We start from the raw sequence: 14,903 nt of genomic DNA on the forward strand, positions 1-14,903 counted from the left end.
CACCTTTTCCCAGCTCACACCATTTTTCCGAGGTGGTGGAAAAAGGGGCGTTGTGTGGGCAGGGAAGAGGGCGGGCCAGCCGTCTCATTTACAATTTTCTATGCCGCTTTATGGAGTGGAAAATGGTCTTAAACTATGTCAGCAAAGGAGCTGGCATAGTATATACCATGTCACAAGGCCGATGGAAACAAGCCCCAAAGTTATGTAGTTGCCCGTGCCTCTACATAACTTAGGCGCATCTGCCACCAGCGCAGGGGTATTAAGATCAGTGTATAAATGTCCGGTCTTAATAAATGACCCCCTTAGTGTTTCAATATAATTATTATTGGTATCGAATTGTATAGGGTTACTGCTAACAACATCCACTAAGGTGCTGGGAGTAATACAAGCATAAAAGACATTACAACATTAAGGGTACCTTAATATGTAGCGGATTATAGTGCACTTTTTCAGTGTGGATTTTCGTGCATAAAATCCGAAGCATAATACAGTACCTGCAAAGTGAATGAGATTGAAAAAAAAATTTGCAAGCAGAAATTGACCAGTATTTTTTATATCGTTTTAGAGCAGATTTCAAGCAGATTTTCTGCATACAAATCTGCACCGTGTACAGGTTACCCTAGTAACACACAAAGAACAAATGACTGCAAGGAAATGTATTATTGTTATCATGTAGAATCTGACCTGTAATTGACTAAAATGTGTTTTATATCAATTATTATAACAGTATTGTTGTAGCTTCATTGACATTATCACCATAAATACATAGTGTCAACCCCTCTAATAATATTATACAACAATGTAAAACAGGGTAATTAAAACAACTATAAAAAATTTTTTAAAAAGATTTAAATGGACTTTAAAAAGTCCTTGTGACACTATTTACCAACAATGCAGATATACACAACAACCATCTAAGGCTACTTTCACATTAGCGTTTTCCATTCCGCTATTGAGATCCGTCATAGGAACGCTAGTGTGAAAGTAGCCTAATGTGTAAGGAGGCCTCCTCCTGACTTTCCCCTGCTAGGAAATGTTGGATTTCAGCATTTCCAATTATTTTGTTGTCGAGAGATAAGCTGCCAATGGAGGAGTCTGGCAGCAGCTTACTCCACTCTACCTATTGAGATCAGCTGAGCATGCATGTGTATAGGCTTTTTTTTATGGGGGAGGGAGGGCACAGGAATACCCTAATGTGTATGACCAGCCCATGTGTCTTTATACATTAAGATACACCTGGTCAATATCTATTCAGTCAGACACATACCAGTCTAAATTGATGTGTGCAAGTGGTTTCATCTGCCAGAAAACTGATCTGACGTGCTAAAAAAATCCGCCTGCAGGTGTGGCAATTGAACGATATCGGAACCATATCCGAAGGATATCTCATTATCGGATATCAAACAGTTCTACAAAATACCAGGGTGTGTAAATAGCCAAGTGACAGCAATTTCAACATCTCTAGGATCGGCCTGATTGCTGAGAAATCTTTGTACGTAAATGTGCACACACAGATCAACCCTACTTAAAGTGATACTGACATGATCTTTAAGCCTCATTTAGAGGGTTGTAATGTGAGCGCATTTTAGCTTTCATATTACAGCTGCAAATCTAGGCCTAACCACAGGTCTAATAATCCAAACTAATAGTGTCATAGGGATCTGTAATGCTGTAAGCTCCGTTCATTAGACCAGTGGTCAGACCAGGATTTTCGACTTTAATATGAACATTAAAATGTGCACACATTATAGTGCATAAATGATCGTGGATGAGCAGTATATTTAATGGCATGGACAAATCTGATTCTACGAGATAAGGAAAGGCCTTTTTAAATCTCACTTTTTGACAGGACATAACCCCATCCATGGTTCTAAACTGAGGCTTTGCTAGGATCTAAGAAGATCAGGTGCATAGGCCCCCAGTAGAGCTGGGTGATATTACATTAAAGGGGTTCTCCGGGAATTAAGAAAAGGAAAATACTTAAATATTACTTTATTTTTAATCTATTCCCAAATACCTTTCATTAGTTATAACGGCTAATTTTGTCTAGGGAGCAATCATCAGGGGAAATAAAATGGCCGCCATCCTATTAGTACACACAAAACCTGTCCTAATCACACAGCAGGACAAGTTTCTTCACAACACTGAGCTAAAAAGCTGCCTCATCCTCCTCTCTGTACTTCATGTCTCCTCATGAACTCCATTCCTATGGAGATTCAGCTGAAGTGAAGAGCTTATTATCTGTATTTAGGATCATAATACCTGACAAGTAGGAGAGGAGGATAGGCAGCTCTTTAGTTCAGTGTTGTTTAGTAACTCATCCTGCTGTGTGATTAGGACAGGTTTGGTGTGTGCTAATATGATGGCGGCCATTTTATTTCTCCTGATGATTGTTCCCCAGACAAAACAAATCATTATACTGTAACTAATGAAAGGTATTTGGGAATATATTTATAGAAAAGTAATATTATTAATAATAAGTATTCTCTTTTTCTTAATTCCCGGAGAACCCCTTGAAGGGGATATTCTGGATTCCTGGATCCGATGCCCTATCCTGATTATAGGTAATTAATTTCAGATTGGTGGAGGTCCAACGCTCGGCACACACATCAATCAGCTTTTTGAAAGGGCTGCAGTGCTATTGTGAGAGCTACGTTCTCTTCAGTGTTTACCTGCAGGCTGTCTCCCTTGCAGGGGCAGTGCAATGTAATTACAACTGTTCATCCCATTCAAGTAAATGGGAGAGGAATCTGTAGTTATACTGCACCACCACTACAATGTAAACGGCGCGCAGGTAAACATTGAAGAGAACACAGCTATTTACCTATTTTAAAGAGCCTCTGTCAGCATGATCAACCCTATCAAACCTGTCATACTGTCTGGTAGGGTTTATTATGCTGATTAAAACGATAGCCTCTCTTTTATCTCTATGTTAAAGAGCTGCAGCGATATCTGCATTTTTATTCATATGCAAATGAGAAAGTTCAAGTACTAGGGGGCCAGACTGAGTCCTTGGAGCATTGCTTTTGCAACTTTATTTACATTTGACCCTCTAATACGTGTTGAGACGTATAATTTGGTTATTTACAAATGGTCACTAGGACCAATTATTGTCTCTGGATTAACCCTTATTATTAAAGTACTAAAAATTAACATTTATTACTTGTCCTTAAAAATGCCTAACTTAGAACTAACTCGATTAAAATTATCAGCCATGTATGCCTTGTTACTGAATAATGATCTGAGTATTGCAGTAGACCACTGGGGGGCAGTCTTCACTGGTGGCTGCCTAACTGTCTCCACTGTCTCCCCACGGCTCCTGCCGTACTTAGTTTGGTGCTCACTGTTTGCTTCACAGTACGCTGCCTACTAGCAGTGAGTACCCTCCTAGTGTTCACTTGTATATGTTATAGTATAGAAACTTATAGTTTGGCATGTCTTGGCTGGCTAAAATATCCCACATGTATCACTTTCTGCCCCCGACATGTTTCGCCAAACACTTGGCGTCTTCAGGGGTATGGGCAGTGGAGTGTGTTGGGGGCGGGACCGGAGAAATGTTCCCACTCACCTCATGGAAACGCTTGCATCAAGCATGCCGAAACAAATTTTTGAAGTGATAAACAATAACGGCGGAGCTACTCATTACTGAGTTCATGTTTGGAAGTTGGATTTCTGTTTTGAGGGGGGGGGGGGGTTTAGTTTTTTTTTGAAGGTGTGGTCCTAAACTTTTGATCAGCTGAAGCCTGTTTCAGTTTATTCGTTGTTTTCATTAAATTGAATGCTCAAAAAATGTTTTGTCTCACTCCCATTTCTTCTTGTTGCATGTTGAAGCTCTACTTGGCACCTGGTTAAGATCCAGCCATGCTAAATATGATTTTTTGGCATTTTTCATGTGGTCTTAAACTTTTGATGAGGACTGTACTATGTTGCTATATATACACACACACACTCCCACAAAAGCTCCCCCCCAAACAACAAATTTAAAGGGATTCTGTCATCAAGATTTTCGATATGGAGCTGTTCATATCATCCTCTCAGTCTCCATTATCTAATTAAAAATATACTAGTTTTACCCCCACCTGTCCTTTCATTTTGGATAAAAATCGGTTTTATTAATATGCTAATTACCTTACTAACATGCCCAAGGGGCTGTCCCTCCGGCCGTTTGTGCCCAGCCGCGCCCCTTATCTCGTAGCCCAGCGCCGCCCCACTGCTAATTATACACTCCTCTCATCGCTGATGGTGCACCGTAATCTCGCGCATGCGCCCTAAATCCACTGGTCAGCGCCCGCCGGCGAAGTGCGCAAACAGCTGGCGCATGCGCGCTTCGTTCGCTGAGGCTGCTGCCAGGACACCGCGCGGGCGCTGACCAGTGGATTTAGGGCGCATGCGCGAGATTACGGCGCACCATCGGCGATGGTGAGGAGTTCATAATTAGCAGTGGGTCGGCGTTGGGCTACAAGATAAGGGGCGTGGCTGGGCACAAATGGCCGGAGGAACAGCCCCTTGGGCACGCTAGTAAGGTAATTAGCATATTAATAAAACCGATTTTTATCCAAAATGAAAAGGACAGGTGGGGGTAAAACTAGTATATTTTTAATTAGATAATGGAGACTGAGAGGATGATACGAACAGCTCCATATCGAAAATCTTGATGACAGAATCCCTTTAACACCTTAATGACCTATGCTTATTTGCAATCAGACTGTCAGGGATCGAGCCGGGAGACTCCGGCGTCCTAGGCTGTAGCCTTGCTCATTAGACCACAGAGCTTCCTGGACAGTTTCTGCTACTTTTTGAACCACCTCCTTGACCTGAATTTTCCTGCTTTTGGTTTGACCAATCAGATCTGTGTACGCCCTATTTAAGGAAGACCATGTCACTTCCTCCCTTGCCAGATTATTGAGCTATCTCAGCCGTAGTCTTGCTTCAGCCTCTCAGTATTTGTCTGCTAACCTGCTCGTGTACCAAACTCTGCCTCCGACTACTCTCCTGCCTCATCCTAAATCCTTGTACCTGCCATCCCGTGTACCGACCCAGGACTGCTTGACTACTCTCTTGCCTTCCTCGTTCTTCGGCACTCATCTACCATGTGGACCTTACCGGGTCCATTGAGCCACCGCCATTCCTGCATATCGGGATCATTCATCCATTCCGTTTCCGTGCTCCCCAGTTCCTGTGTCGCTGCCATTGGACTCCTTCCCCTCTTCGAATAACCTCTACAAGCAATTGTGCAGGTAACCATAACACAGACAATAGCAAGAACCTGTCTAACAAATTCCTTACCTGTTTTGAAGCACAGTGTCTGAGTATCCACCAAAAACACAGCTGAAGTTCTGCTGTTTTGAAGCAGTGTCTGAGTATCCACCAAAAACACAGCTAGTTAGGAACATAGAAAGAATAAAAAAATAACTCGGACAACCCCTTTAATGGTCCCGGGTTATAAGTGGTGTAGCCCAAGGTTCAGTGCTGGTCCCCTATTATTTAAATTATTAATGATAACAAGGGTGGGATTAATAGCACCATTTCTATTTTTATAGATGACATCAAGCTATGTAGTACTGTGGAATATGTCTATGGAAACAGTCTATGGAAGATGTCCAAAAACTACAAGCTGTGATTGGGCATCAACTTGGCAAATAAGGTTCAATGTGAATAAATGTAAAGTTATGCATATTGGTAGTAATAATCTCCGTGCATCATATGTCCTAGGGGATATAACACTGGGAGAGTCACTTATAGAGATGGATTTGGGTGAATATGCAGTTCAGTTCTGGGCACCAGTCCACAGAAAGGATGCCTTGGCACTGGAGAGAGTACAAAGGAGAGTGACTAAACTGATAAGAGGCATGGATGGTCTTAGTTATGAGGAAAGATTAAAATAATTAAATGTATTTAGTCTTGAGAAGAGATGTCTAAGGGGGGAAATAATTAACCTATATAAATATATATATGGCTACTTTTACACTGGCGCTTTGGATTCCGTTTGTGAGATCCGTTTCAGGGCTCTTACAAGCGGTCCAAAACTGATCAGTTTTGCCCTAATGCATTCTAAATGGATAAGGATCTGTTCAGAATGAATCAGTTTTGCTCCGTTCTGCTCTGGAGGCGGACACTAAAACGCTGCTTGCAGCGTTTTGGTGTCCGTCTGACGATGCAGAGGCAAACTGATTCGTCCTGACACATAATGTAAGTCAATGGGAACGGATCCGTTTGCACTGACACAATGCAAAACGGATCCGCCCCCCCATTGACTTTCAATGGCGTTCAAGAAGGATCCGTTTGGCCAATGTTAAAGATAATACAAATGGATCCGTTTTGAACGGATGCATGCGGTTGTATTATCGGTGCGGATCCGTATGTGCAGATCCATGACGGATCCGCACCAAATGCGAGTGTAAAAATAGCCATACAAAAATATGCTGGAAAGCTGTTCCATGTAAAATCCCCTCAGAAGCGTCAAGGCTTATTTACTGTATTAACTGTGAATCTGTCGAATAGATTACCTCTGGACATGGTCACAGCAGGAACAGTGGACAGTTTTAAAAAGGGCTTAAAGGGGTTGTCCGAGTTATTTTTTTGTTCTTTGTATGTTTCTAACTAGGCAAATATAAGGACTTTACAATTCACTTAATTTATCTCCAGTTGCTGCTTTCTCAGATTTCACTGAGGGTCACATGACCTGTGATGTCAGCTTCTCTCCCTGCTCTGAGGAGAAGAGAGCAGAAATGTGTCTGTACACAGGGGCGTAGCTAAAGGCTCATGGGCCCTGGTGCAAGATTTCAGCTTGGGCCCCCCTTCCCTCAGTGCTACGCCCCTGTCTGTACACGAGATGTCACTGTGCTGGCCACACCCCTCTGCACTGCCATCTGCTCTCTCCCTGGATTCTTAACCCCTTCAGCAGCACAGACTCAGGGCTGAAGGCTTTACTGAGTAGCTGCAGGCAGTGAGGAGACAAATGCTGGGCACAGGAGGTGACAGACTAGAGGAGTTCTGCAGAGCATTGCACAAGAACAGGTAGGGAAAATATCCTGTGTGTATCAGCAGTGTAATTGTACAGCTGGGACTTGTAGTCCTACACATACAACATGCTGCTGAGTCTCCCAGCTGTCAGGCATGTCACTCAGGGCAGCAGTGTTATTCTCTCCCTTTGCAGAGCAGGAGGAGGGGCACATATTTATGAGGAAAACCTCAGAGATTGTTGTTATTGCAGGTAAACAAAGGGCCAGAAGAGAACCAGGGAAATGATGAAATATATATTTAAAAAAATTGCCTAAAACTTGCTTATCTTAGTTATATACTGCTGCCCATCAGATTTACAGTGCTATATATATTTTTGCCATAACTTCGACAACCCCTTTAAATCCAGAGGAAAAAAAAGCTGTCTAGTTTGAGAGCTGTACTTATACAAACAACGCGAGTTTATGAGCGTTCGCATGTTTGATTTCCAGTGTGTGTTTGTATTAAGTGTGTGACTTTAGATTACGTGACTTGAGATTCAGGGACTTTAGGAGGGGACTACAGTAAGTTAAATTCTTATCACTGCACTATATTGTATTTTTTCTCTTTTCTAGCGTAATCCCCATTTAGTATGTGTTCCATTGTTGACAACGCAGTCCAGTGCACATATTGTCTAATGTATGCAGTCCTGGAACAGCCGTTTGAGGGTGCATATCTTTGTTCAAAATGTGAGCAAATTGCCTGTTTGGAATCGCACATCGTGTATACAACCGGGCGTGTTTCAACACTGAGAAGCGTTGACTATAGGGAAAAAGAGTTTGCTGCTCACTGAGCAAGCACTCTATGGGGTAGATGTGGAGGAGAGTGGTAGTGAAGAGGCTCAGGTAAGTGAGGTAGGTAGCTGGATAACAGTTAGAAAGCGGGGTAGAGGGAAGAGTGCCAGGGAGGCTAGCTCTGATCTGACACACCCCAACAAGTTTGCAAGGTTGGCAGAAGAGGAGGATGTCAGTTCAGGGAGAGCACTGCTGCAGCCGGACACTTCCTCTATCAGTCAGGAGAATGTCAGCTCCTGTAAGCAGGGTACCAGGAGACCAAGGCAGGCCATACAGGTGCTGGTAGTGGGAAACTCAAGTATTAGGGGCTCATAAACATCATAGTAAGCAGCACTACATACCCCACCATAGGGAAAAGTACAATTGCATCCAGTACCAATAATCAAGGTCCAAACGTGGTGCTCGCAGATCGAGATCCAGGCTAAGGGTCCCTTAGTATAGCACAAATTAAAAGAATCCGCAGCACTCTTCCATTTTGCAAAAAAATCTGGTGTATTTATTTAGCTAAGCAGCATACAATTGCCACGTTTCGACTTATAATAGTCTTTATCAATGATAAAGTTCAACTATTAGGGGTACAGATAGGGCGATCTGCCACAAAGACTGGGATCGTGGAACGGAGTGTTGTCTTCCTGGCGCTCAAATTCGACACATCGCAAATCGGGTTGACAGATTACTGGGAGGGGGTGGAGAAGATCCAGCAGTCATGGTCCATATCAGAACCAATGACAAAGTTAGGCTACTTTCACACTTGCGTTTGGGGTTCCGCTTGTGAGATTAGTTTGAGGGCTCTCACAAGCGGCCCCGAACGGATCCTTTCATCCCCAATGCATTCTGAATGGATAAGGATCCATTCAGAATGCATCAGTTTGGCTCCGTTCCGCCTCCATTCCGCTCTGTAAGCGGACACCAAAACGCTGCTTGCAGCATTTTGGTGTCCGCCTGGCCGTGCGGAGCCAAACGGATCCGTCCAGACTTACAATGCAAGTCAATGGGGACGGATCCGTTTGACGTTGACACAATATGGTGCAATTGCAAACGGATCCGTCCCCCATTGACTTTCAATGTAAAGTCAGGACGGATCATTCCGACTAACAATTAGGCTTAGACTTTTTTTTTACATAGAATACAGACGGATCCGTTCTGAACGGATACCATCGTTTGCATTATAGGTGCGGATCAGTCTGTGCAGATAACAGGCGGATCCTCACCGAACGCAAGTGTGAAAGTAGCCTTAGAGGTAGGTGGAGCATCCATAAAAATTATTTTAGGGATTTAGGTCAAAAGCTTAGAACAAGGACCTCAAATGTAGTGTTTTCCAAAATACTACCTGTACCACGAGCCACACAAGAAAGGCAGTGGGAGAATAGGGAGGTTGACAAGGGGCTCAAGAACTGGTGTAGGAAGAAGGGGTTTGGGTTCCTGGAGAACTGGGCCAACTTCTCTGTCAACTACGGGCTCTATCGTAGGGATGGGCTGCACCTCAATGGGGAAGGGGCAGCTGTGTTGGGGGAGAAGATGGCTAGAAGGTTGAAGGAGTGTTTAAACTAGGGACTGGGGGGTAGGTTAATTACGTTATAGGATGGAAAGATAGTGCAGATAGAGACTAGGGGCGAGGTAATGGGACTGGGGGAGAAATGGAAGAAGGGACTAGAACAGTTCAGAAGGAAAGGTGTAGGGTAAAAATATACATAAACCTCTTAATTGTATGTATACTACTGCCAGAAGCCTGACTAATAAAACTGGGGAACTGGAATTAGTGATGTGTGAGGAGGACTATGATAATGCAGGAATAACTGAGACATGGCTGGATGATAGCTATGACTGGGCAGTTAATGTACAGGGTTACAGTCTGTTTAGAAGGGATCGCCAAAACCGGAGAGGGGTCTGCCTTTATGTAAAGTCCTGTCTAAAGCCCACAGTCAGAGAAGATATAAGTGAGGGACATGAACATGTGGAGTCACTGTGGGTAGAAATACATGGAGGCAAAATCAATAATAAAATACTAATAGGAGTTTACTATAAACCACCTAATATACCAGAGTCCACAGAAAATCTACTACTAAACGAGATAGACAAGGCGGCAAATCATAATGAGGTGGTTATTATGGGGGACTTCAACTACCCAGATATAGACTGGGAAACTAAAACCTGTGGATCTCATAAAAGAAACAGGTTCTTGGCAATAACCAAAGACAATTACCTTTTCCAACTGGTTCAGGACCCGACTAGAGGGACGGCCATACTGGACTTAGTATTAACCAATAGACCTGACAGAACAACATATGTGCAGGTTTGGGGACACCTGGGAAATAGTGACCATAAAGTAATAACCTTCCAATTGTCATTCAAAAGAGCGTTTCTTCAGGGAGGAACAAAAATACCAAACTTCAAAAAAGCAAAATTTAGCCAACTAAGAGAGGCCATAGGCCTAGCTAACTGGGAGAAAGTCCTCAAAAATAAAAATACAGCCACAAAATGGGATATTTTTAAAAGCATCCTAAAATCTCATTGTGAGAGGTACATACCTTATGGGAATAAAAGGTTAAGGAACAAAAAGAAACCAATGTGGATAAATAGAACTGTAAAGAAAGCAATAAATGACAAAAATAAAGCATTTAAAATCACTACAACAGGAGGGTAGCACGGAAGCATTGAAAAACTATAAGGAAAAAAAATAGAATATGTAAAAAAAACAAATAAAAGCAGCCACACTAGAGACAGAGAGATTAAATTGCCAAAGAGAGTAAAACTAACCCTAAAATGTTCGTCAATTATTTAAATGGTAAAAAGTATAAATCTGAAGGTATCGGCCCTTTACAGAGTAATGAGGGGGGAGTTGCATAGAGCGATGAGGAGAAAGCAAAGCTATTAAATATTTTTTTCTCCATTGTTGTGGGCAAGTCCACTTTCACACTCGCGTTTCACACTCACAAGCGCTCCAAAATGGATCAGTTTGCATTCTAATGCATTCTGAATGGAAAAGGATCCGCTCAGAATGCATCAGTTCAGTCTCCATTCCTCTTTGGAGATGGACACCAAAATGCTGCGTCTGATGAAACTGAGCCAAACGGATCCGTCCTGGCACACAATGTAAGTCAATGGGGACGGATCCGTTTTCACTGACACAATCTGGCACAAAAGAAAACGGATCCGTCCTCCATTGGCTTTCAATGGTGTTCAAGACTTGGCTATGTTAAAGATAATACAAACGGATCTGTTCTGAACGGATGCAGACGGTTGTATTATATGAATGGATCTGCCCAAAACGAGAGTGTGAAAGTAGACTAAACTGTTTGAATGTTTTCTAAGAGATGCTATCTTGAAGTACCTCAAGGAAAATAAGAAAATAACGCCATATCAGCATGGCTTCGTGATTGGTCATATCAAACTAATTTAATCAGTTTCTATGAGGAGGTAAGTTCTAGACTTGACAGCGGCGAATCAATGGATGTAGTATATCTGGACTTCTCCAAAGCATTTGACACTGTACCACATAAAAGGTTAGTATATAAAATGAGAATGCTCGGACTGGGAGAAAACGTCTGTATGTGGGTAAGTAACTGGCTCAATGATAGAAAACAGAGGGTGGTTATTAACGGTACACACTCAGATTGGGTCACTGTCACTAGTGGAGTACCTCAGGGGTTAATATTGGGCCCTATTCTCTTCATTATATTTATTAATGATCTTGTAGAAGGCTTGCACAGTAATATATCAATTTTTGCAGATGACACTAAACTGTGTAAAGTAATTGACACTGAAGAGAACAGTATACTACTACAGAGGGATCTGGATAGATTGGAGGCTTGGGCAGATAAGTGGCAGATGAGGTTTAACACTGACAAATGTAAGGTTATGTACATGGGAAGGAATAATGCAAGTCACCCGTACATACTAAATGGTAAAACACTAGGTAACACTGACATGGAAAAGGACCTAGGAATTTTAGTGAACAGCAAACTAAGCTGTAAAAACCAGTGTCAGGCAGCTGCTGCCAAGGACAATAAGAAAATGGGTTGCATCAAAAGGGGCATAGATGCCCGTGATGACAACATAGTCCTACCATAAAACACTAGTCAGACAACACATGGAGTACTGTGTACAAAAGTGTACTAAAGTAATTACTGGAATCAAAATTTGGTTATTCACTTTTGAAAAAAGAAGACTGAGGTGAGATCTAATACCTATGTATAAATATATCAGGGGTCAGTACAGAGATCTCTCCCATCATCTATTTATCCCCAGGACTGTGACGAGGGGACATGGAGGAAAGAAGGTTTCTACACAAACATAGAAAAGGATTGTTTACGGTAAGAGCAGTGAGACTATGGAACTCTCTGCCTGAGGAGGTGGTGATGGTAAGTTCACTTAAAGAGTTCAGGAGGGGCCTGGATGTATTTCTGGAGCGTAATAATATTACAGGCTATAGCTACTAGAGAGGGGTCGTTGATCCAGGGAGTTATTCTATATTTTTTTTTTGCATTCCTCTGGATCAACTTGCAGGATAACACGCTGAACTGGATGGACAGATGTCTTTTTTTGGCCTTATAAACTATGTTACTAAATGACATTAATGCTTATGAAAATGGTCTCACTCCACTTTTTCTAAATTAGTGTCCCCACCTATCCCTTGGTTGAACTCAATGGACTGATGTCTTTTTTCAACAGTATTAATACACATTACATAAACTATGTTTTTGTGGCATTTTTTTTTTCAAATGTTTACTTTTCCAGGAGCATGCTGCTATTTGAAAAAAAGCAACATGACGTCATGATAAAAACCAACTACAATTTTATTTAAAAAAAAACTGCATAAAACACCTTTTCTAATATGATAAATTTTTTCATAGTGGACACTTTTTCAAACTAAAAGTGAAATAATTTTTTTTTAATCCGACACAGAAAAATTGTGATGTTCAACATTTTTCAAATTTATTTTGGACAATTAATGTCTTTCATGTTCCATCTTCATGTTGGAAATCATGGGTGTGGAGGGAACGATGTGGCATAGTCATGAAATCTAAGTTGGAAGATTCCGTAAACTTCTGATAAAGATATAAAGTAAACCGTCACAGAAATTTAAGAAAAGGTTGTAAAGAAGGCAACAAGCGCCTTCCAACAACTTTGAAAACTATTAGCTCCTTCCAACAACTTTAACAACGATAAGTACCTTGAAACAAATTTAAAAACTACAAGCACCTTAATAAATTCACAGCCTGATGAACGTTTAAAAATAAAAAACAAAACCTTTATTTAAAGTCTGTTTAAAGGGGGGCAAAAAGCCTATATGTCACAGTCTGTGACCATCAGGCAACCAGTCTCAAAAATGCACAGAGAAGGGTAATAAATAAATCCTCTGTACAGTTGAGGGACTGGGCTAGAAGTCTGGCTTGCTAGCTGGTAGTTGCTAATAAGTTGCAAGTCAGAAATAAGGGCACAGTAATCAGTGTGGATGGACACTAGTGTGTGTGTGTGTGTAGCAAGTGACCCTATTAGATGTATATACAGGTGTGGTTGTACCACCTGGTTCATAGGTCGCGTGATGCTAGGTAAGGTTGGTCGCACTATTCAGGAACATCTACCTACTTATCTGTCACAAGTGTGAAATAACTACAAGCACCTTGCAACAACTTTGAAAATGATTAGCACATTCCAACAACTTTGAAAACTACAAGCGCCATCCAACAACTTTGAAAACTAAAAGTGTCTTCCAACAACTCTGAAAACTATAGGCACCCTCCAACAACTTGGAAAACTATAGGCGACCCCCAACAACTTGGAAAACTATAAGCGCCCCGAACTTGAAAAACTATAAGTGCCCACCAACAACTTGGAAGACTATAAGTGCCCCCCAACAACTTGGAAGACTATAAGAGCCTTCCAACAACTTGGAAAACTATAAGAGCCTTCCAACAACTTGGAAAACTATAAGTGCCCCCCAACAACTTGGAAAACTATAAGTGCCCCCCAACAACTTGGAAAACTATAAGTGCCCCCCAACAACTTGGAAAACTATAAGTGCCCCCCAACAACTTGGAAAACTATAAGCGCCTTCCAACAACTTAGAAAACTATAAGCGCCTTCCAACAACTTGGAAAACTATTGGGGTCATTTGTCAAATTGGTGTAAAGTAGAACTGGCTTAGTTGCCCATACCAACCAATCAGATTCCACCTTTTATTTTTGACAACTCCCTTGGAAAATGAAAGGTGGAATTTGATTGGTTGCTATGGGCCAGTCTTTCAACAACTTTAAAAATGATTACCATCTTCCAACAAGTTTGAAAACTATAAGTGCCCTCCAACAAGTTTGAAACCTACAACCGCCTTTCAACAACTTTGAAAATGTTTAGCACCTTCCAACTTTGAAAACGATTAGCGCCTTCCAACAACTTTGAAAACTATAAGCGTCTTCCAACTTGGAAAACTATAAGCGCCCTCCAACAACTTGGAAAACTACACTGCTCAAAAAAATAAAGGGAACACTTAAACAACACAATGTAACTCCAAGTCAATCACACTTCTGTGAAATCAAACTGTCCACTTAGGAAGCAACACTGAGTGACAATCAATTTCACATGCTGTTATGCAAATGGGATAGACAACAGGTGGAAATTATAGGCAATTAGCAAGACACCCCCAATAAAGGAGTGGTTCTGCAGGTGGTGACCACTTCTCAGTTCCTATGCTTCCTGGCTGATGTTTTGGTCACTTTTGAATGCTGGCGGTGCTTTCACTCTAGTGGTAGCATGAGACGGAGTCTACAACCCACACAAGTGGCTCAGGTAGTGCAGCTTATCCAGGATGGCACATCAATGCGAGCTGTGGCAAGAAGGTTTGCTGTGTCTGTCAGCGTAGTGTCCAGAGCATGGAGGCGCTACCAGGAGACAGGCCAGTACATCAGGAGACGTGGAGGAGGCCGTAGGAGGGCAACAACCCAGCAGCAGGACCGCTACCTCCGACTTTGTGCAAGGAGGAACAGGAGAAGCACTGCCAGAGCCCTCCAAAATGACCTCCAGCAGGCCACAAATGTGCATGTGTCTGCTCAAACGGTCAGAAACAGACTCCATGAGGGTGATATGAGGGCCCGACGTCCACAGGTGGGGGTT

The 14,903-nt window shown here is 42.1% G+C and overlaps 1 long non-coding RNA gene across 1 annotated transcript in view; it reads right to left on the bottom strand.

Annotated features, from left to right (window-relative positions):
• LOC120985772 overlaps window positions 1-14,903 on the bottom strand; it is a 119,210-nt gene that overhangs the window by 102,259 nt on the left and 2,048 nt on the right. Inside the window, exon 2 of the long non-coding RNA XR_005775577.1 lies at window positions 419-494. This is a non-coding gene — a long non-coding RNA (uncharacterized LOC120985772). The remainder of the gene's footprint in view (window positions 1-418; window positions 495-14,903) is intronic.

Source organism: Bufo bufo, chromosome 1 (genome assembly GCF_905171765.1).
Source record: "Bufo bufo chromosome 1, aBufBuf1.1, whole genome shotgun sequence".
NCBI classification, from domain to species: Eukaryota; Metazoa; Chordata; class Amphibia; order Anura; family Bufonidae; genus Bufo; species Bufo bufo.